The sequence below is a fragment of the Delphinapterus leucas genome, chromosome 12 (genome assembly GCF_059928025.1).
Source record: "Delphinapterus leucas isolate spDelLeu-1000000601 "Yukka" chromosome 12, BTC_Dleu_Yukka2, whole genome shotgun sequence".
Classification (NCBI taxonomy): domain Eukaryota; kingdom Metazoa; phylum Chordata; class Mammalia; order Artiodactyla; family Monodontidae; genus Delphinapterus; species Delphinapterus leucas.
This window is the reverse complement of record NC_143140.1, coordinates 69,781,821-69,804,372: the sequence shown is the minus strand read 5'-3', so window position 1 is coordinate 69,804,372 and position 22,552 is coordinate 69,781,821. Positions and strand designations below refer to the sequence as shown.

General features: G+C 40.9%; 1 protein-coding gene across 8 annotated transcripts in view; it reads left to right on the top strand.

Moving 5' to 3' along the window:
* The window catches only part of MAP7 (microtubule associated protein 7), a 168,335-nt gene that overhangs the window by 9,802 nt on the left and 135,981 nt on the right, over window positions 1-22,552 (top strand). Inside the window, exon 1 of one of the 8 annotated variants that reach the window (XM_089921650.1) lies at window positions 8,889-8,971. The exons of the other annotated variants lie outside the window; for them this stretch is intronic. The gene's annotated coding sequence lies outside the window, so the exon portion shown is untranslated. Of the gene's footprint in view, window positions 1-8,888; window positions 8,972-22,552 lie in introns of those variants that run through there. 8 annotated transcript variants of the gene reach the window in all.

Below are 22,552 nucleotides of genomic sequence, written 5' to 3'. Positions count from 1 at the left end.
TCTAGATCCATCCACGGCTCTACAGATGACCCAATTTCATTCCTTTTGGCTGAGTAATGTTCCATTGTATATATGTACCACATCTTCTCACATAGACTTTTGAGTCTGAATTTTTTGCACTTAGCATAATGCATTTGAGATTCAGACGCGTTTTGTGTATCAGTATTTATTGGTGGCAGTTTGCCAGTTGTAAGGAAGTCCCACAGATTAATCCATCCACCCATTGAGAAACATTGGGTTATTTCCAGGCTTTGGTGATATAAGTAATGCTGCTGTAAACATTTATGTACAGGTTTTTCTTATTTATCTAAGGGAAATACCTGGGAGTGGAATTGCTGACTCTTATGTAAGTGTATGTTTATAAGAAACTGATGAACTGTTCCCTGGAATGGCTGTGCAATCTTGCATTCCTACAAGCAATGTATGTGAGTCTTACTTGCTCTGCATCCTTGCCAACAATTGATGTTGTTATGTTTAGTTTTGTTTTTTAGCCATTTCACCAAGTTCTTTTAGTAAAGCAATGTAATCACCTCAAAGTAAAATAGTGCCCTTAGGGACGCTAAATGATGCTCACTTAAACTAGGAAAACTTGTGGAGGTAGAGTTGTTCCCAGAGCCCGGGTATAATGTGGAGTTTTTATTTGGCTCTAATGTCATTGGCTTCTTTATTCTTTTTTATCCCCATAGTATTTATTTCTTGTGGAGTCTGCATTCTGAAGTTGATTATGAACAGAAGTGCTGTCATCCACCACATCCCATGCCAATCCAAATTCTCTTCCCCTCTTTAATGTCTGTCTTCTAATCCCTTGAGATACGGCTTTCCAGAATATGGAAATAACTTTTTTGGTGTTTTTTGCAGTTAGGAAGCTGAAAATATTGATGGTATAATTTGTTTTATTGTCTGGATTACTCTTTGTTGGCAGAATTTATGTTGTCAAACCCAATACTTAGTATCTGTTCTCAGTTACTGAAGTGTACTTGCAGAGCTTTGTAAAAAGTCTTGATAATGTCTTTGGACATTTAATCACTGAGCATGGTCTAAGGTTCTATATGCTAAATGTGTATGATGTTCAGGCTTACTTTTTTCTAGAAAATCCATTTTTAAAAAATTTTTATTGAAGTATAGTTGATTTACAATGTTGTGCTAATTTCTGCTGTACAGCGCACTCAGTATACACATATATACATTCTTTTTTATGTTCTTTTCCATTATGGTTTATCCCAATGATGTTGAATATAGTTCCCAGTGCTATGCAGTAGGACCTTGTTTATCCATTCTATATGTAATAGTTTGCATCTACTAACCCCAAACCCCCAGTCCATCCCTCCCCGACCCCACCCCTTGGCAACCACAAGTCTCTTCTCTTTGTGAGTCTGTTTCTGTTTTGTAGATAGGTTCATTTGTGGTATATTACAGATTTCACATATAAGTGATATCATATGGTATTTGTCTTTCTCTTTCTGACTTACTTAGTATGATAATCTCTAGTTGCATCCATGTTGCTGCAAATGGCATTATTTCGTTCTTTTTTATGGCTGAGTAGTATTCCATTGTGTGTGTTTGTGTGTGTGTGTGTGTGTAGATATATATATATAATATGTAGATAGATAATCACACCTTTATCCATAGAAAATCAAGTTTTAAAGTTTGTCTAGCTCTTCAGTGGGTCAGTGCTTTCTTCCTCTTCATTAACTCTTTTAAAAAAATTTTTTTTTCAACCATATCACATTTTATTTTATTTATTTTTGGCTGTGCCATGCAGCACATGGGATCTTGGTTCCCCGACCAGGGATCGAACCTGCTTACCCTGCACGGGAAGCTCGGATCCTTAACCACTGGACTGCCAGCGAAGTCCCCTCTTCATTAACTCTTGAAAATGCTCTGACTTATAGTTCACAAACTTAAATGGCATCAGATGGTTTTTCTCTATTTGTTCTCCTTAGTATCTATTTGAGAAATAGCCAGTTGAGAAAATCTATAAGAGTTTCTTTTAGTAAGTGCCACTTTGAATTTTGATTTGAAGAGTAATATATTTTTGACAACAAGAATTCAGTGCACTCAACAGTTCCTCATCCTTGAAAGCTCCTACAGAAGCAGGTGTGAGAGAGAATTGTGAGAAAATGCCGACGATGGACACACCTGACCCGATAGTGCAGATGAATGTAGGGATGCAAAACTAAGCAGAAAGGAAGCTGAGTGAAATGCATTTGGTATATGTGAACTGGGCTTTGCGAGCATTGTTAGTAAAACTGTGTATATTTAAGTATAGAGTATTGAGATTTGGGATATGTTAAAATTTCTTTTGTGCCTTTTTTAATGCTATTAAAGCCTCCTTTTTGGAGTTGGCTTTCTGGTAAACAGAAGCATTACTACTTACTATGGCGTAACCTTCCACGTATAAAACTTGTATGCCTGACACCGTTTAAAGTAGAAAAGAAGCTATATTCTAGGAAGAGGTGAAGTTCTGGAAGGAAACCCCCCTTCTTTTAGTGTTCCCACAACCCAACACAAGGCCTGTTTTGGTGGCAGTAATGTGCATAATTGACTACAGTAAATATACCGGGCTGCTTTTCAAGATTTTAATCCAGGCCTCTGTTTCCCAGAAGCTCCTGACCAGACTCTTTAGTGTGGCAGAGACACCAAACAGGGCCTGGTTGCATGCTTCCTGCATTCCTCCTGGATTGGTTTCTGTTCATGGTAGATGCTCTAAATTAGTACACCCCACAGTCCTGATGGGTTCAGTTGAATATAGCTCTCTCCTTGGCCATACGGTTATGTTGTTGAACCGATTATTGAGGTCGTGTGCTGGAGCATCACTGGTTCAGATCATTGCTTCTCAATCTTGGCAGTGAGTGAAAAATCACCTGGGGGCCTTTTAATATCTGGATGCCTGTGCTGCACTCTAGGCAATTATCTGAGGATCTCTAGGGGTGGGAGCCAGGTGGCAGTATTTTTTAAATTCCCCAGGTGGTTGCAGTGTGGAGTCAAGGTCGAAAACTACTTTAGATCCATTTCCTATTTGGTGCTCTTCCATTTGACCTTAGGTTTGATTCGGAGGTGTCGAGTATATCTTATAAAAACCACCTGGAAAATCGTAACGGCTACTGCCCCCAATCTAGTGAGTTTACTCACGTTATCTCTTATTTTACCCAGTAATTTTTTTTGAAGGAAAGGTAGAAGTGAATAGGGGTATGAGTCCGCTTGAATAGCCAAGTATTATGTACACATATATCCCAGGACATATTTATGCACTTTTATGTCTGAATATGTTCAGGTAGACAAAATGTTAGGTAGTTAGCTTTCTTTTTGTCTACTTTGCTTTGTTGTTACACTGCCTTCCTCTCCCCCCTCCTCAAAACAAGGAAAGGTCAGTTTCGAATAGATAATTAAAGGGTTCTCTTTGTAGAAAATTATATACTTTTCCCAGAGATTTTCATGGTGACCCATGAACTCTAATCACCAGATGCCTGGCTTTGGAGACCAGCCCTTGTTTCTTCTGTCTGTAAATACTTGACACAAGGATGACCTTCACCGTGATGCTCTCCCCTTCCGCCTTCTGCCTACACTGACGCTAATACCCTCTGGGCTAAACTTTCCTTCCTTCGCCTCTCTTCTTTCTCATCATTAGATATTACTCTACCGAAGGCTCAGTCTTGTAACTTCTGCTCTTCTCACTTTGCATTTTTTCTCAGCGGTATTATTCACATCTATGGCTTTGAACATCACCTCACATGAATATCTCTGGCTCTGTGTGTCAGAACTTCTAGACGCACTTCTGAATTGCATTTGTGTGTGCTTTTGAGGTTTTGTGGTGCCATCCATTGTGATTTGAAGCCCTTCCAGGGAGAGCTTACCTTTGGCAGAACTGGTTTCCTCTTTTCTCCTTCTTGCAGCTGACGTCTGCACAGCTGTAAAAATCCAGGACCAAAAGGAAAAGGGCAGTAGGGGAGATGGAATGGCTGTGATCCCTGGAGAAATTATCTTTAATTCTTTTTTTTTTTTTCCCCCCTCAAGATTATACTGAAACTGAGCACGTGTGAAGCTATAGGTCTCAAAAATTGACTACCAAGTTAGTTAGGGATAATGCTAAACTATTACTTTGTGCTGGGACTCTGGGGTCTGACCGCCTGGGTTGCAATCTCTTCCCCACTCCCGACACACAACCTAAGGGATGTTGGGCAAGTCATTTGACCATTCGTCTTACTCAGTTTCTTCCTTTTTAAAACAGAGATAATGGTACCAGCCTCACAGGGTGAGGATTAAATGAATTGATGCATGTAACGTACATAGATAAGTGCCTGACACAGCATCAGCGTGAAGTGTTATAATTATTGTGGTCCTGATTATTAAGGATTGGTACTGCGTCACTGAAACTGTGGACGTACCCTGGCATGCTAAATTTCTCCCTTAAGCAAATTTTTATTTATAATTGTAAGTCTCCGTAATGAGAATACAGATGTAATGCTGATTTAGGCCTGACTGCAGCTGTGATCACAGGGCCATTGGCTTGGCTCAGGTATGGGAAGCATCATCAAAGCACAATGGTGCTTTCCACCTGTCAAAATGGTGCACAAAACCTTCCAGTAGCAGCTTGCTACACACTGGCCTGTGAGATTCGTGGATTCTGGTGTAATTGAGTTGGACGCCCAGGTCAGCCCTTCTTGCCTTATTTTTGTTTCATTTTTATGGTATTCAAAAGTGTTTTTTATTACTATATCATCGTTCTAAGTTTTAATTTCTTAAAGTATGATTGCTACAGAATTATTGCACTTTAAATGAAAGACAGACTTCCGTTCTTTTTAAACCAAAAAGATGGACTTGCCAGGTCTGTTATTTCCGTCACAAGTCACTGTCACTTCACTGAATGTTTCTCTACGAGAAAAATTCGAAGCATATACAGCTTGCCTTCCACAAACTTTCGTGAGAAGTTTCACAAACTGTGAAGATGCCCTCATTGTGTATATAAAAAGATACATCCTCATGCTTTGTACGGTGACTTTGCATAAGTCCCCGGCAGAGTATCAGGAAGTACAAGTAGAAGAAATAGCTCTACAGTAGAAGGGAAGCGTTAAAATAAATTGAGAAAAGGGAGCTGGAGCCATTTTTAGTCCAGGAGACCTATGAGAGGGCAAATGCCTTTGAATAGAAAAACCCTATAATCTTATCCAATGAATCCTCACAGGAAAGAACACTAGATTGGCATTTCTGATTGAATTCTTGGTCGTCCAGCTGTAACCGAAGTACTCAGCTTTGAGAATGTCATCCCATTTATTTACAAACCGATCTGGTTCAACGTCTGCCTGCTACTCGCTGAGCATGGAGGAAAAAAAAAAAATGGTCCCAATCATCCACCAACTTGTGCAACACAAATCCTAAACCATATATGTGATTAGAATCACATGTCATTGTGAAGGCAGGCAGGGTTTCATTGAAGAAGGTTTTGGAAGAGAAGGAGCACAGAATGTCAGAAGGAAGGAGAAAAAGGGTGTTTGTTCTACATCTGGCTCCTGTTTCAGAAGTAGGACTCGGCGTACGGCCTTTAGACACCTGTGAAGTCGAGTTCCACACTAGCTGTGAAGTGTGCAGTGACTTCTTGCTGTACAGAGCAAATCGTTTTCTATATTGATGTACCTATCTGGAAATCTGTTCATGGAACAATTTGCATCATTGCAATTGTTTTTAAAACAAACAGCTCTGGTTTAAACCAAACTAAACAAAAACCACCCTCTTCTTGTTTGTAAACAGAAAACAAGAACAAGGTCTTTTTCCAGTGGGCTGGAAGCAGCCTGACTCTGGGCTCTAAGCGGGGAGGGGGTGCTTCTTGTTTTAGGGGTTTCAGGGCAAGTCTTTTCCTCTCTGCCTGTATGGAAACCAGCTAGTACTGTCTCCAGCAAAAAAAATTTGGGAGGGAGGAGAGATTTTTTATTATGACTTTGATTCCTTTACTGCAATATTGCATGTGTTTGGAACAACCTTTTTTTTTTTTTTAAGCACATCAAAGATTTTAGTACCTTCAACGGTGGAAGTGTAGCCGTTTTGCCTTATGATAAAAGGTAAAATGGTCCATTTGTGGTGGTTTGGGAAGTTCGCCAAGTCTTTGGCATTATAATCCTTCCTCAGTTGCCTCTCTGAAGTTTACATGCGTTTTAAAGCAAGGGCTTAGAACACGAATATGAAAGGTAAAAGGTATTAGAGATGAGGTTTGGGGCGCCCTAAGTGTCCTTATCAACATGTTCATCCTTCTGAGATGTTATTTATTTCTATATAAGAGCCCCCTAAAATCTCGATGGCCCTAGGTCAGGCAAGATTAAAAGAAGCTGTATTTACCAACAAACGAACTGGGTTGCTAGTAGTATCTACATGGAAATTAATGCTTCGTATCTTTTATTAAAAAGTGATTATTGTTGCACTAGGAACATCTTTGGCTTAGCAGTTGCAAATATTAAAAGCTTCTGGGCTTGCTAACCCCAAGTATACTTCTCCTTACCTGTATAATTTAGATGAAGGTTTTTGGTGTTCTGGTTGGTTGCTGACAGTTACAATGGACGTGCTAATCCTTTTCAGTGTGGGCCTTCACTGAATGAAAATGACCAAACCTCAAATCTACCCACCCTGATCATATAATTTAGCATTTCTGTTAGTCACTTCTTTCCTCTAGGTTGATTTCGGAACTATGCCAGAAAATTGTATAATTCTTCTTTAGTCAGAGTTGGTTCTAATTAACAAATAAGTCAAAAAATGTATAAAGTTTAGTACCTCATTTACCTTCTCATGAAAAACATGTTTTATTTCACCACCCGCTCATCCATATATCTACATACTATAGTTTCTTCTAATTGAAACAGTGGGAAGGATTTCTTTTAACGTTCTTATCTGTACTTTCTAAACCATTTAATGTTGAGACAACCAGACTGCTTAGTTCTTATAATGATAAAAAGGGTTTATTTGATGCTTTGAAGCCAAACGGTATTGGCTTCTCAGTGACAGATCATTAGTGAAAATATATAGGGGGATTTAATAGGTCTACTCTGAGGTGTCCTGTCCCCAGTTTATGAATATTATTTTAACAGAGCATTGCAATATTGGGAAATGATTTGAGTAGATAGTATCCTGCCTATTCAATGAAGGTTATGATCATTGACACATAGACCTTTGACTGGCATGCTTTCATTTGCAGCATGTTGATTTCAGTGTGGGATAGAGTGTCTGGATCTCTCTGGGGTCACTGACGGAGATGGTTAATTATATGTGTCAACCTGGCTAGGCTACAGTGCCCAGTTGTTTGGTCAAACACTAGGCTAGATGTTGCTGTGTAGGTATTTTGCAGATATGATTAACATTTACAGTCAGTTGACTTTAAGTAAAATAGATTACCTTCGATAATCTAGGGGGCCTGGTCCAATCATTGAAGGCCTTCAGGGGTTTCCCAGAGAAGGAGGAATTTGGCCTCAAGGCCATAATATAGAAGATCATGCCTGAGTTTTAGCCTACTGACCTTCCCTACAATTTTGGACTTGCCAGCCTCCACAATCACAGCAGCTATTTTTCCTTAAAATAAATCTCTTTATATACATTTTATGTATTTTTCTCCAGAGACACAGAACAAAAAGTACTATTCTGTGGGGTTTTTTTTATTATTATTATTCTGTGTTCTGTGTCTCTGGAGAACCCTGACCGTGATACGTTGACCCTTAGAAAGAAAATCAAGGGTTTGCCCCAGAAATATTCAAAAGACTTAGATTACTTTTTAAGAGAGAAAATTTTAATCTAAAGGTAAAAAGAGGTTATTAAGCCTTCCTAAATCGGAAAAGAAATCGTAATTGATGTCAGTTTTAGTTTTAGGAGAATGAACTGGGAAGAGCAGCGCACCAAAGGATAAGGATTGGAGGGAAGTCTCAGTACAGCCTGAAACACATTGTTCTTGGCCTCTCCAGATTTTTTTTTTTTTTTCTGAGCTGCACTGTTTATTTTGCTGCTTGAAACCTACGTGACAGTATGCCACTGTAATTATGGGGTTTCATCTAAACCTTTACTACACCGCAGGTACAGAAATATACGGACACATTTTTGGAGAACGCAACAAACATTTTAATATGTATATAAGGAAGTGTCCAAAAGGATATGCATGTCAAGTTATTGCAGGTTATTTGTGAGAGAATTTCTACAGGTACAACATGTTTAAATTTAACCAACAGTAACGCGTCAGTGTCTTTAAAGTCATGACAAAAATCTTCTCTCTGTGCATGTTGCCCACAACAAATTACTATGATGTATGTTTTCACTGACCGAAAGACTCAGGACTATCGTTCTCCTTAAGATGTCCATAAAGTAATATACTGAATTGGTTTATACTTAATTGCTTTTCACTCCAAACCTTTAGATCTCATCTCTCAAGTCATGTAGCCACAGTGAGCCATCCATAATAAATTCTGCCATTAAGGGAAACCTGTATATCTTATTCACCTTTATCCTCTCTTCCCCAGAGTTTTTCACACAGTATGTTTTCATTAATTTGTGGGTGGGTAGGAGAGGAGAGAGGCCTGCAAGCTGCAGGTGCAGAAATTGTAGCGTGGGCCTCTTCTATCCAAAACACCCACGGAAACACATTGTTTTCGTTATTTAGCTTTACGTCTAAAACCTCTGGGGGGCATCAGTCGAATGAGTAAAACAAAACAACTGCAGAGCTTCCCACAAAGTGAAGCCCTGTGAAGTTTTAAGTATAGAGATACAGTGACTGCAAGGAAAAGGGCTATCTGAATCTCTCAGGCTTTTTCTTTCTGCCTGACTGTTTTCCCATGGGGATATAACTCTAGTTTCCATTTTCACCAGGTCACGGAATCTCAGGATCAGAAGGGACTCTAGAGTCTGAAAATCCAACCTGTACACAGTGCGTTAATCCAACACATCGCCCCAGATCAGTGTTTGTGCACGGCAGTCCTCAGTGATGGAAAACACAGCTCGTTACATTCCGGTAACTTCCAGTCACCGGACCTCAGTCTCTCTTCTTGAGCTACACTGAAAGTTAACCTTTAATTCATTTATTTTATTCTTCCAGGGTCTTGTTTTCTCTAGAGAAAATGTACTTTCTTTCAAACAATCCTCCTGTGTTATGGCTTAGGATCTTTATGATAAGTCCTAGGTTGTTCTCTTCTGAATATGTTCTAATTTATCATCCCATTGGAAATATCTAGCTCAGACCATGTGATGTGAGGACCAAAAAATAAAGAAGGCTTGTTCAGCGGAACTCAGCATGCTGGCTCTCTGCTGATACCGCCCATGATGCTGTTAGGATTTTTACTGCCTCATCACACTGAAGTGTAGTGAGCTTACCGTCCGAGGGCCCTCCTTCCTTGTATCTGCTAAAGCTTGGGTAGGTCTTCACTTTGTACCCGTGCAGTTGTTCCTTTTTAATGTAATAAGAGGTGTTCGTAGTTATCACAACTAAATTAATCTTTTTAGCTATAGTCCATTATTTCAGTCTGTTAGATAATTTTGGTCCTGATTCTAGCCATCTCTCAGCTTTGTTTTATCTACAGATATAAAGCCCTCGTTCTCATCTGAATCTTTTACAAGAACATTAACCTCCTTTCCTTCCCACTGCTCGCTTCACAACTTTTATTTGGACTATTGAGGGCATTTGGTATCCATGCTCATTCCCCTGAAATAAGTCTTCCACATGCCGGGGAATACCTGTTTAAAACAACAACAAAAGCCATGAGTGAATGAATGATTCTTGTCTTCCTGTCTTTTGCCTTCTGTCTCCCCAGCCACCGGTTGAGATCTCGTTTCTCCACCTGGACCAAGTTATTATGTGACAAGTTTTTCTTAAGTCTCACTCCTTCTCCCTTCCAACCCATCCGACACCAGCTGCCAGACTGGCCTGTCTGGATCACACATTTAGTCATCAGCACCCCTCAGTGACTCCTTGTCTTTGGTGGGAGAACAATTATATGACTTGGCTGCTGCCTGCCCTCCAGTGTCATCCTCCAAAGCACCTCATCTCGCATCCTTGACATTTTACCAGTCCTAAAGCAAGACAGGGAACCCATTTCTTATCTTTCTAATTGTGCGGCTCAAAAATTAAACATGTAACTTGCTCACAGACCAATGATGGATTAGGTAACTTTTAGAAACACTACCCTGGGCATCTGATTCTTCTGTTGAATCCAGTGATTGATTTCTGTGCCTCATTTTGAATCTGTAAAGTTGCACGTCTAAACTAATAAGGGTGTTGCTATTAGAGGAAAGGAGCTTCTGTGCACATTTTAACTTTGGTCAAGGAATTCAGAAGTCCATGTAATGTACTTTAATAAAGTATTATCACTGAGAATAATGAACCGGAGGCCCTAAAGGCATTCTAGCATATGTTACTGGGTTAAAGTTTAATGTGGCGTTTTTATAATATTTGCAACTTAGCTAGTGATACATAATGTTTAGGAAAGGGTTTTCAGGAAGACTTAGTGTCCACACCTTGCATTCGGATAACCGAACCCTGGAGGTTTTAGATTTGTTTATGGCAGAGCAGACATGGGAAAGCGGACCCTGCTAGCACCACGAAGTGTTCGTGCAGCAAAGATTTATAGAAATGTTATAAAAGGCACGGCAGGGACCTGGTACTTCTTGGTTGATGGCACGTCACTACTGGGGTGGTATTTACTGTTTTTCTTATAAGCCTGTTAACAAAACGTGGTAAGGAAGATCAAAGCAAACCTGCTTTATTTTCCTTTCAAAGTGTCAGTCTGCCTTTGTGAGTATTTCTTTGTCCAGCAGAGCCTATCGGAAGCTCCGCACGATGCTGCAGGACGGGAGAATATTGTGCCTTTATTGCCACAAGCCATCCGGAAGAGGCGTCATCCTAGGAAACTAAGGGAGCCCTTTACCTTCAAGAATGGGGATGGCGAAGGACCTGCTGGGACCCTTTGTTCCCCAGGGGTTGTTTGAGTTCCTGTCAACCTATGCTGGCTTTGTCATTTTCAAACGATGCTGAGGTTTTTAAAAATATTACGTTAACACGTGGATTTCTAAAACTCCTGCTAGAAGTACATTGCAGCTTACTTTGGGGGAGATGCATAGAGCATTTAAAAGATGACTGAAGTCCAGTAGTTTTGAAGAATTAATCATCTCCTGTAATATAGAAATGTGGGAAAGCATTTTGGTACTCCTGGGCCCCATTGAAAAGCAACTAACTAATATGGATGTAGAACTGTAATTTACCAGTGACTGACCATTCAATCCAGCAGTAATCATTTTTGTTTTCAACTACAGCACTTGATTAGTACAAATCAGCCTCTTTACCATTTCAGTAATGTTTCTGTAAAGCTCACTAGGCCTGTAGAAAGAAAAATCTAGGTACGCTTTCTCACTGGTTAAACAGATTTCTCTTTGCAAGAGGATATTCTTAAATGCACTCAGGGGCTATGCTATTTTCCAGTTTTATGGTCACAAAATAAAAGCTTAGGAAGCATAAATGTGAACAGAAGCTTGAAGGTGTATGTTCGGATGCGTGTGCCTACATGTATTTAGTCTTTTATTTAACATCGTGACAGCAAGGCCCAAGTCATGAGCTGACTTCCCTGCTAGATCAGCAAGTTTAACTCGGTTTCATGTGCATGGGTTGGTGCCAGGCAGCCAGGGTAGAAGGACAGAGAGACATAAATTCATTGTGTACTAAGGGAGTGGGGCTGTGGGTGGGGTGGGAACAGCAGCTGCTCAAGGGCCTGTTGACCTGTTTGGTTCATAGCAGTGATGAATGGTACCACTTTCCACCTATGATTGCGAGCACATTTTGTGATTGTTCTGAAACATTTATTTTCTGTACAAAGCCAGGCTAGTTGTAAAAATCTACCCTTTTGCGCCAGGCAGTGTCTCATTTCTCTCGTTTACACAAGGTCTCCGTTACTATATCACTTGCTATTTTAACAATTTAAACGAAACAATTGCAAAACCTGGTTGACTCTCGGAAGTCTACCTGCCCCAATTCCCGTGAGAACTGAATTAAGCTCCTGTATCTGCAGGCAGCATGCAAAGGCGATTGTGCCACACTGGAAACACTTATTCGTGCTGAGGAACAGTAAAGAAATTCACAGTGGTATTCGTTTTACTTCTGGGGGTATTTAAATTTAAGTTCTCCCTTTCCACATTTGCTTTTATTTGGGGTCAGAATGTAAAAAGGAGAAGACTATAGCCCCAAGCTCTGCCCCTACAGGGATCAAGCCACAGCAGTCCTGGAATTATATAACTTAACCCCTGTATCTGTTAAAGGCTGGGTTTGAGCATTTAAGAAACTAATCTCAGATGTTTTCGTATGTCTTAAATGAGGTAAGAAATGTGTACTTCATGGGTAGGAAAAGAATCCTTTATTATGATTATTTGATCTTGAGCTGTTTGCTTCCCTGTGACTAGTCCCAGCTGTGACTGAGATGCAGTTAGTTGGTGCTGGAGTCAGGACTGACAGGGCAGCAGGATGAAAGCATCTTGGCGTTAGAGCAGATGGGCCTAGGTTTAATCCTGACCCGGTGATTTAACTAGCTGTGTTAACTTGAACCTCTCTAAGCCTCAGTTTCCTGATCTGTCAGTTGGTAACTCCTCTCTCTTGGGGTTATTGTAACTAACAAAGATAACATATCTAACGCACCTAGCACAGCGTCAGACATAAAGTTGAACATGTTCCCAGATGACGGGCTATTATATTCCTATTCTTGAGGCTTCCTTGCCTTATGGGTTACATGATGGTGGCAACCTCTGACCTCCTTTGGTAGCCTTTCGTTTCCCCCAATAAATGATTTTAAGTATAACTCGTATTCTTTTAAAAACAAAGCAAAACAGCCATTTTGGTGGTTTTCAGATTTTGAGACAAATCAAAATTCTCCAGGAGACCCTCAGGCTAGAGCATGAAAAATTCGGTCTGTGTCACTGAGGGGTATTCCACTGAAGTTAACAGAAGCAGAAAACCATTGATTGCCTGGACTGGGTGGTAGAGATGGGCTGTCCTGTGATCTCTCTTCCCCGGGACCTTCATTCTGCTGGGTGCCTTGAGTGCAGCCACAGACCTCAAGGAGCACTCCTTCCCGAAATTTGTAATCTTGTCTGGACAACTTAAACGCTAAGTAGTATTTGCTTTGCTGTCGCATTTCTCCATAAAACGACTGAGGCCATCCTTGAAAGTAATGGAATGGACATCTTCTGCAGAGGTCATTTGAATTTGAGCGCCCACTTTGGTTTTCAAAAACCTCTCTTGGGAAGGATTTTTGTTGTCATCCTAGGACAACGTATAAATATTATCATTTTCATTTTTTTATTTGGAAGGTGGAGAAAAAGGTCCCTTTTTCTTGATTTCTTTCAGTAATACTTTTATTAAACTCAATGGAGACGATCAGAAGCTGTTAGCTTTACTTGGATGAGGACTATTTCTGAATGAAATGTGTTATTTGCCCAAGACACTGATTTTCATTTTCTCTACGAAAGGTAGTTTCAACTATACTTTGTATGTTGCTTTTGTAAGTACTAGCCTGATTCTCTAGAAATAAAAGAAACTAAAGTAGATTTGAAAATATTTCATAAATATGTTTATGTGTGATAATTGGCCTGTGTTTATTGATCATCTGATTAAAGAAAAATAAATAGGAAATAAAAAATTATTTAATTCAGAAAAAAGTTTACCATTTACAGAAGGTTATGGAAATACATTAACCAGTTTGTATCCACTGTTTATTTCAAGGCATGGATCCTCCCTTTCCTTTCCTCTCCACATCTTGCCATCTCTGTAGAAGTTGAAGAGGGATCTAGGATTCTAAACCTTGTAGGCCAAGTATTTGTCAGAAGGAGAAGAACTGGAGTAGGAAGAAGAGAATCTAAATTTTCATCGTAGACTTGCTGCCAACTAACATTTGACTTGGGCAAGAAACTTCACTTCGTGGACCTCAGCCTCCTTGTGTGTAAAATGATGCTGATTCAGATGCCTTCTCAGACCCATTCAGCTCGTTTTCCAGTCTTTTATTCCAAATGCCTACATCACAGGTTAACATGATTTTAAATAAACTCCATATATGAAATTTCCTGTGTTTCTCTAAGCCACACATCTAAACATGTTAACTTAATTAAATCTCCCAGCCTTTGCAGGGAAAGATTTCTGAAGATTTATCTGTTTTTTTCCAGCAGGAATTTGCTAACCGTTTAGTACATTTCCAGTCCGAGACTGGGCAGTATAAGTAGATAAAAAGCAGAAGTGTCCCTTGATGGAGTTGACAGTTGAACTGGAAACACCTTAAATAATTATGAAGCAAAATTGAACTAGTTACAACAATGTATTATAAGATATAATTAAAGCAGCTGCTCTTTATTGAGCACTTCTTACTGCTATAGCACCACCATCATTCAATCCTTGCCCCTAATCCTATGAGAGAAATGTCATCACCGCAATTTTACAGAGAAAACTGAGGTACCGAGAGGATAGTGAATTGTCTGAAGTTGCTCTTCCATGCAAAGGATTTAGAGAGGATATTCACCTCGCCTCAAAGTCCCTGCGTCCCCTCTTGGATAAGTTTAAGGATTGAGAAAAAAATAAGAGTGGGCTGGGAGCAAAAGGATTGCTTTGGACTTTCTAAGCTGACTTGAATTTGATTAAAAGGCAGAAACAAAAAGAACAAAGATTATTTTCTTAATTTGGAGGTTGACTTTTTAATGTCATTTATTGTATATTTAGGTTTTTTTGCACACAGTATAAATTTTAGGCAGCCTAGAAATGGAGAGTCTTATAAAGTGAGAAAGCTTATTTCAGGAGAAAACAATAATCACTTGAAGGTGTGCTTTGGAGAAATCAGCCCAGAAAAGAACTAAAATTGGGTCAAGTGTTGAGACTTGCTCAGCATTGCTGTTAGGGACTCGCCCAGAGCAGTGGGCATTGGGGGGAGTTGGCTGGATATAATCAAGGCAGCTTTTTTCCCATTGGAGGATCGTAGTGTCTCATTTCTGTCCTTTCGGCTAGACTTGCAGAAGGGGTATTCCAGATTGTGGTCTCTGTGAGAACAGGCACAGTTCTCTTCCCTGGAGGGTCTTGGGTACAGGGCCGCACTGGTCCTCAGGACAGTTGCCACCAAGCCTGCGTTTATACAGACTCTGGGGTTGTAAGAATGTCAGGGAAACTGGGATGTGTTACTGAGTGTGAAGCGAGCTGTGGGGTACCAGCCATGCCTTCATTTATCCAGGGGCTCGCAATCATTATCACGATGGAAAACCTGGCCCCCCAAAAGAAGAAAACACCGTCTTGCCTTGAGCCCCTTTCTCCCAGCTGGGGTCCACTGCTGCCTGTGCAAGCAAAACTGCATTTTCCTCCCCTCCTGCTACTCCGGCCGCCGACTGGAAGAGGGAGCTGCCCAGCGGCTGGGCTGCTCGCCTCACGCTGTAACCCTCTGCTGGCAAGTTCCCAGGACCAGCATCCCGGCAGGCTGGCGGCTCCACCGGGGAGATGGAGCCGCTCCCAGCCCTCCTTGATTAGGATAAGTCAGGGTTGTCAGGGCAACTGTTAACGGCAGCATCTCCTGTTTTCCCCTCTGTGCTGTGTGTGCTGAATATTTTACTGTGCCGTAGCAGGAAAAGAAGATTGGGAAAAGGTGCTGCAGCAGGAGGGAGAAGCTGGGATCTGATTGAGCAGGTCAGGCAGTGGGGGGAAGCATCCGACCTGCGTGCCTTTCTGGAAGGAGAGAGAGACAGAGAGACAGAGAGACAGAGAGACAGAGTGTGTGTGTGTGTGTGTGTGTGTGTGTGTGTGTGTGTGTGAGCGTGAGCGAGCTTGAGCCAGCACATGTGCCTGTGAGGGGTAAGTGGGAGGGGGCTTGCAGAGGAGGCGGGGTGCTGCTAGGTGAGGGGGAACTGTGGGGCCTCAGTTGCCAAGAGGCTGGTAGTATCTGTCAGCTGTTTGCACACTGTTTACCCATAGGGGATCTATTACAAGTGCTCAAATGAACCGGCAGCTTAGAAACTAGCAGCTTCCTGGGAGCTGCAATTATATAAGCATATAGTTTTGATAGACTAATAATTAAAAAACAAGTAGCAGCGGTATGCCTGGATCAGCTACAGCTTTCCGACAAGAGAGACTGAAGAAGACCAATGCAAGGCCAGTCCCCCTTGGTTTATTCACCATTAATGAGGAAGATGAACAGCAAAAGAATGGACATTCCAGAAGACCAAAAGGTATGCATTAGCCCTACCCTTTGGTCAGAGCCGGAGACAGCCCCCGTTTCCCACGCTCTCTGTAACACATTTTCTCAACTATGTTCGGGGTACACACTGCGTGGAGTGCTGGTGATCTCCTAGCACAGTTTGCTGGTGGTATTTATACACTCTGTAGGGCTGTGTATGCATGAAACGGGGAACAGATTTTGCAGATTTGGTAGGTTTCAGATCAGCTGCCTTTTTGACCCAGGCTGCTTTCTTGGCCTAGAGAGCTTTAATCTTCACTTAAACAAACAGTTGCCAATGGCTGTCCTCATCAGGAGGAGGGAATATGAGTTATCAAGGTTTAAATGAACCTCTCCAAGACCTTCCATAGGTGCATCAGGTGATTTCTGTTTAATGAGGCGAGTTCCTCAAGAGGGATGAGTTGGATAGAGTGACCTAAGAGTGCAGCCTTTCCATGGGCAGTGGGTCAAGATATTACCCCCTTTTCTATTTTGAAGTGCTGAGAGAGGAGGAAAACAAACACTGAGCACGACTGTGGGGGGAAAAGCTGGGGAGCAGGGAGGGGACCGTGAGGTTTTATAACTGCTGATGGCAACTCTGCTACATCTGTATAGAGGTGGAGATGGGCTGGCTACAGGAAGGAGAGGACCGATTCATGTGCTGTCCTTTCATGAGGGTGAAATCCAGCAGCAGCTCGCCGGCTTCTCTGGTCCCCACGTACTGCATCATCTTTAGTGCTGTCTCATGGCCACCCTGCCAGGGCTGCAATGATCAGCAACGTCATGCATTTTTGAAGAAGGGCTTTGAGGCTTACATTTTAAGTTTTCCAGTATCCGAATTCTTGCAACCCCCCTTCGCAAAATATATATGAGCTGTTCTTAAGCTGATAGGTTATCAGTTCTGTTGCTGCCGACGTGCTGATTACGTTTTAGCTCACTTTCAGATTGTTCTATCACTGAGAGATCCCATTTTCCTCAGTGTGGCACAGAGCAGTAGCACGGCAAAGTAGCAAGCAAATGTTTGAGCAATGATAGAATGAGTGTTTACATAGAATGCAGTGTCTGAAGATGACGGTCTCTCTCTCTCTCCTGGTTCTGTAGTGTATCTGTTTGCTTTTATTAAATATAATTGAAACTCTCTAGTTTAAATCCAAAAGTATATTTTTACTTCATTTTTAAAAGGCTGTACACAGGGAAGTTCTAGTAAGTGGAGTCTTATTGCTGTAGTTGACTTTATTTTACGGTCAGACATTGCTTCTGTCTGGGGACCAACCCACCTCAGGCATCTGTTGGTGCTGTAACTGGAAGGTGACTTAGGTGATTCTTTTATTTGCCCATGAATTAGATGTTGAACCAGGGTGTTCTCTTGATGAGAACTCAATACTTTAAATTGTTAGTAGCAAATCATTTGGCCTCCTAGGACTTGGTGACTTTTAAAATTAATGTGGATTTGTTGAATCCTGGCCACTGTGTAGTTTTGGAAATATTGTTCTTGATTTGAGGCACTTTTTCCTTGGGTGTCCTGGAACAGTCATTTAGGATAGCCATCCATTTTGTCCTTAGTAATTCTCTTGAATTCCTCTTCTATCTCCGAAAGGTTCTTTTCAGTTGCCTCTAGCATTTTTTTTTTTTTTTAAGGAAAGAGGGCTGGGGGGAGTCGGTGCTTCTAAAAATCTGTTTGGTTTTGACAGTTTATGCAACTCCTTGGATAAAAGACTTAAATCAAGGAGTTTTCTGATCCCCTACCATTTTGCTTTTTCTACCTTTCCCCACACCAAGGGCAGGGGGGCGGAGGCGGAAGAGTAGGGGAAAAAAGCCCCGGGCTGATAAGGATATCCAGACTTTCTTTCTGTATATCCCCAAATGTCTCTAATTTATGGACACATTCAATAAAATAAGCAGATAAAGCACCTTGGGTATCTCTAATATTCTTTTATTTTATTTTATTTTATTTTTGTGGTACGCGGGCCTCTCACTGTTGTGGCCTCTCCCTTTGCGGAGCACAGGCTCCGGACGCTCAGGCTCAGCGGCCATGGCTCACGGGCCCAGACGCTCCACGGCACGTGGGATCTTCCCGGACCAGGGCAAGAACCCGTGTCCCCCATATCGGTAGGCGGACTCTCAACCACTGCGCCACCAGGGAAGCCCCTCTAATATTGTTGATGGTGAAGACTATTGGCTTTGATTCTGAATTTCTCATCAGGTCTATAGGAGCAATAGGAATGCTCACTTTCAAGTCTAGCTTTGTACATCAGGACAGTGATGGAAATATTCTGCGTCTGCACTTGTCCAGTATGATAACCACTAGCCCCACGTGGCTAGGAGCACTTGCAATATGGCAAACTGATTTTTAAAATTTTAATTACTTTCAGTTAAATTTAAATATAGCCACATGTGGCTAGTGGCTACTTTATTGGACAACACAGTTCTAGTCCATAGAGCTGTGACTTTCTGAATTTGTGTCCTCTTTGCTTTGTCCATCCTTGACTGCTTCCTGCTGCCAGATATGGTCGGTCCTGAAATGAATGCGGTTATTAAGAAGGGCCTCGTCTAGCAGACAGCCTGTTCTCTGCAAGGTAGCACATTAACCTGGATTTTCAGACAATTTCATTTTTCCTTTTCCACTTAGATGTCATTGCCTGCTCTGTTATTCTTACCAGTCACTAGTTGCCTATACCATCTTTTGCAACTTTTAATGAACTCCTATTTTCTAAATTATTTCCAAAGCATCATAGCTGGATGACATACAGGTTATCTTTTATGTCTGACTATTGAGATAAGCAATCAAAAATTTGGGGGTTTTTTCCTGCTTACTCCATGGTCTAATCACCTAACCGTGTCTCAAACCTGGTTTTCATGCTTAGTATCTTTGTTCTATCATTACCAGGAATAGAGAAGCTTGCTATCTAAATTGAATAAGCTAAATGCTGCTATCCGGGATTACCCTGGGTTAATGACAGTAGCATCTTTCCAGGTACTCTACTGTTAGAAAACCATCATAATGAACTCAGTGGGAAGGAAAATGTCATTTACCATCTGGACTCCCAATGGTGGCTTCAAAATTACCTGATGGGGTCAGACAGTAGTTTGGTTAGCTGGTAGACTAGATCAACTATTAAAGGAGAGATTTCTCTCCCATGTGATCAATAGCAATATGAATGTTTTACATGCCTGGTTATTATTGACGTATAACACTTAGTAATTGAGAGTGAGCTGGGCGTATGCTATTGCTCTTATACCTCAGAACCCAAGCCTCAGTGTAATGCTGACTGTATAACTTGCTTAGGAGAGATTGTTTAGGTATTGCAGTGACTAAATGCCATTGAATAGGTTTCAAGGCAAACCTGCCTTATGATGAGTTTTGCTGAGTACCATGTGATTATTAAGTAATATGACATTTTCTCCCTAAACCAGTATTTGCTAAGTGCTCTGTGCAGATTGCTCTGCTGGGCATTGTGGAAGTGATGCAAAGATAATTGGCATGGTTTCTGCTCTCAGAAGTGTTTAACTGTCTAGTAGGAGAAGACAGGTATGTACAAATAATGCAAGAATATAAACTGAAATCAGAGGAAGGGTTGACAGGGTAATGAAATGATCTCTGCATACGTCCATGCCCTTTTCTAGACTGTAAGCTGCTTAAGGGCCAGGACTACTCCTCTTCATAAGTACTTTGTAGAGTGCAGGGAAAGCTATTGAATGGAGGTAAATTTAACATTCAGAAATAATTTTCTCTGGTTCTTAAAGGTCTTACTAACATAGGAATTTTAAGAAGTGTTGATGGTATTAGAATTGTCCTTCCAAGGTAACTACTTCGAAAGAGACAGTGCTATGTTTGGATGTGTCTGATGTGTCAATTGTATTATTCTCTACCACACTGCATTTGTCTAATCGTGTACTAGGGATTCTGCTGTTCTGTTGTTTTCCATCATAGTATTCATCATTTTCTTTGAAAAAAATGAAAGTATATGTTTACAAGGTGGAATCAATTGACTACTTTGTTAATAACTAGGTTAATGCCTTCTGCCCCTTTTGTTAGCTAATTGCAGGTTAGAATGTAAAGAAATAAACATTTCTCCTTGAAATCAGGACACAGTAGTTCTGACAGACTATGCCCTCCTTCTCCCCTCCCCACTCCCATTTGGTTAAAATGTGTATTGATGGAGCCTGCAGTGACTCCTCTTCTTTTGACTTATCCACTGTAAAGGTAGAATTTCTGCCAGTTAAAGTTTCCAAATGAAATACAATCTACCATTTACCGTTTATATTCCTGTTGGATAGGTGGTGATCTAGCACCTCTGTGTAATGTCCTCTTTGTTAAGTCCTGAGTCTTTTTCTTTTCAAGGAGGAGTGTTATGTTAAGAAGTGTGAATGCCACTCAAGAGTCATTCTCACACATTTCCTCGTTTCTTTTCCTCTTTTGTTCCGTAGGACTTGGATCCTTGTCCAGTTCCCAGTGTCCTTATTTGTGCCATTTCAAGACTAGGCAAAAGGTTTTAACCATAGAATTTTACAGCAAGTGAGGCAAAAGTATAGGTTAGAAGAACAATAATATCAAAGATCTCTATTATGAGGAGAAAATCTTAGATTGATTGGTATAACTTGTATTTCTTAAAAGACCCTAAATACAATGTTTTATTCGAAGCATTTATATTTGTTAAAAAAGAACAGAGCATATCAGGAACAAGGATCACAACATCTAATGTATGGCTTGCACACACTGGATTCTCATAAATATCTGTGAGTAAGTAGCTGTCTTTCAGGTATTCTGTGTTCTAGAAGTAGAAATTAACATATGGATCACTGCGTACTAGTGGAACACAACTTAACCTGCACCTAACCACGTTTTTTTGTACAGTGAGGTACTACATATCATGGAATTTGTTTTGCTCTATAAAACTAATAGGCTTAAAAATTGGGTGCCTGTTTCAAGAGCTGTTATCAGTGGGGCTAAAATTTAGCTGACTGCTCCAACCATAGGAAGCATAAACACATATTTGGTGGGGATCTCCCAGCTGATAAATCTTAGACCTTATTTATTGGAAGGTTGACTTGAGTATCCATTTCCACTAACATCAGCATGTTTCAAGGAGCAACTTTAATCCTTTGCTACCAAAAATTTTCCAGGTTACTTGCAGGCACCTTGACCAGATTTTTAGCAGAAACTAATACTTTCACAGCAGCAGAGGTAATTTTGAGAGAGTCCATCTTAATTCTCAGATTTTATAAGCTTTTAGAAAGAGCCCCGTTTATGTCAGACCCTCTGTGTGTTAGGTTTATGTTCTAGATTTGCCAGCTTCAAAAGGCAAGTCATACCCCCTTATACTTCAGATCCAGATACAAAGGCCCAAAGTGTATCACAAGTGGACGTAAGACCTTGTGTTTGAAATAATTCCCAGAGCACCACTGAATATCTTTGCTGACTATAAGGTGCAAGTCCTATTTTTAAGACTATATGCCCAGCATTGATTTGTTAGAGAGAGAATTCTAACAGATTTTGCCCAGATTCCAAAGAATTTACCATCCTAGGGCCAATGTGGGATGTGAAATGAGAATGGAGCTTAGGAGTATAGACCAAGGAAAATTATTTTCACAGTTTTGATCAAGTGTGAAAATAGGTAAGTTACTTTTATTTAACCTCGTTATTTCCAACCCTCAGTTACTCAGCTGTAAAGTGAAATTATTAAAATGATAGTCACACTTATGTATACTACCAAATGTGAAACAGATAGCTAGTGGGAAGCAGCCGCACAGCACAGGGAGATCAGCTCGGTGCTTTGTGACCACCTAGACGGGTGGGATAGGGAGTGCGGGAGGGAGACGCAAGAGGGAGGGGAGATGGGGATATATGTATATGTATAGCTGATTCACTTCCTCATAAAGCAGAAACTAACACATTGTAAAGCAATTATAGTCTAATAAAGGTGTTAAAGAAAATGATAGTCGCAGGTGGTGGTGAGGATTAGAGATGACATAAGTACAATACTTAGCACACTCTCTGGGAAATAAATGGGGCTCATTAAATGAGAGTTACAGAAATGATAATTTGTAGTCATGTGTCCCACATTTTCTGGTAACTTCTACCAACATGTTCTCTTGGGGGAATGGCCTAGCGAAAAGACCATCATGCTTGTCTTTTCTGGCACCCTCATCAGTCTCTATCAGAAAGAGATTTTCTCTAGTCTAATCTCCTACCTTTTAACTTGCTTGTGAAAAGCTTCCAGGAGGCCTGCCTCTCTGAGGCCTTCTTAGTCCCTCTCCCACAATAGGCATATGTGACTGGATCACTGTCCTGTGTTTATTCACGTGGATCAGATATACCACATGTTAGGTAGATTACTCATCGCGATACCCTGTAATTTTGTCGTGTTAAGTGAAGG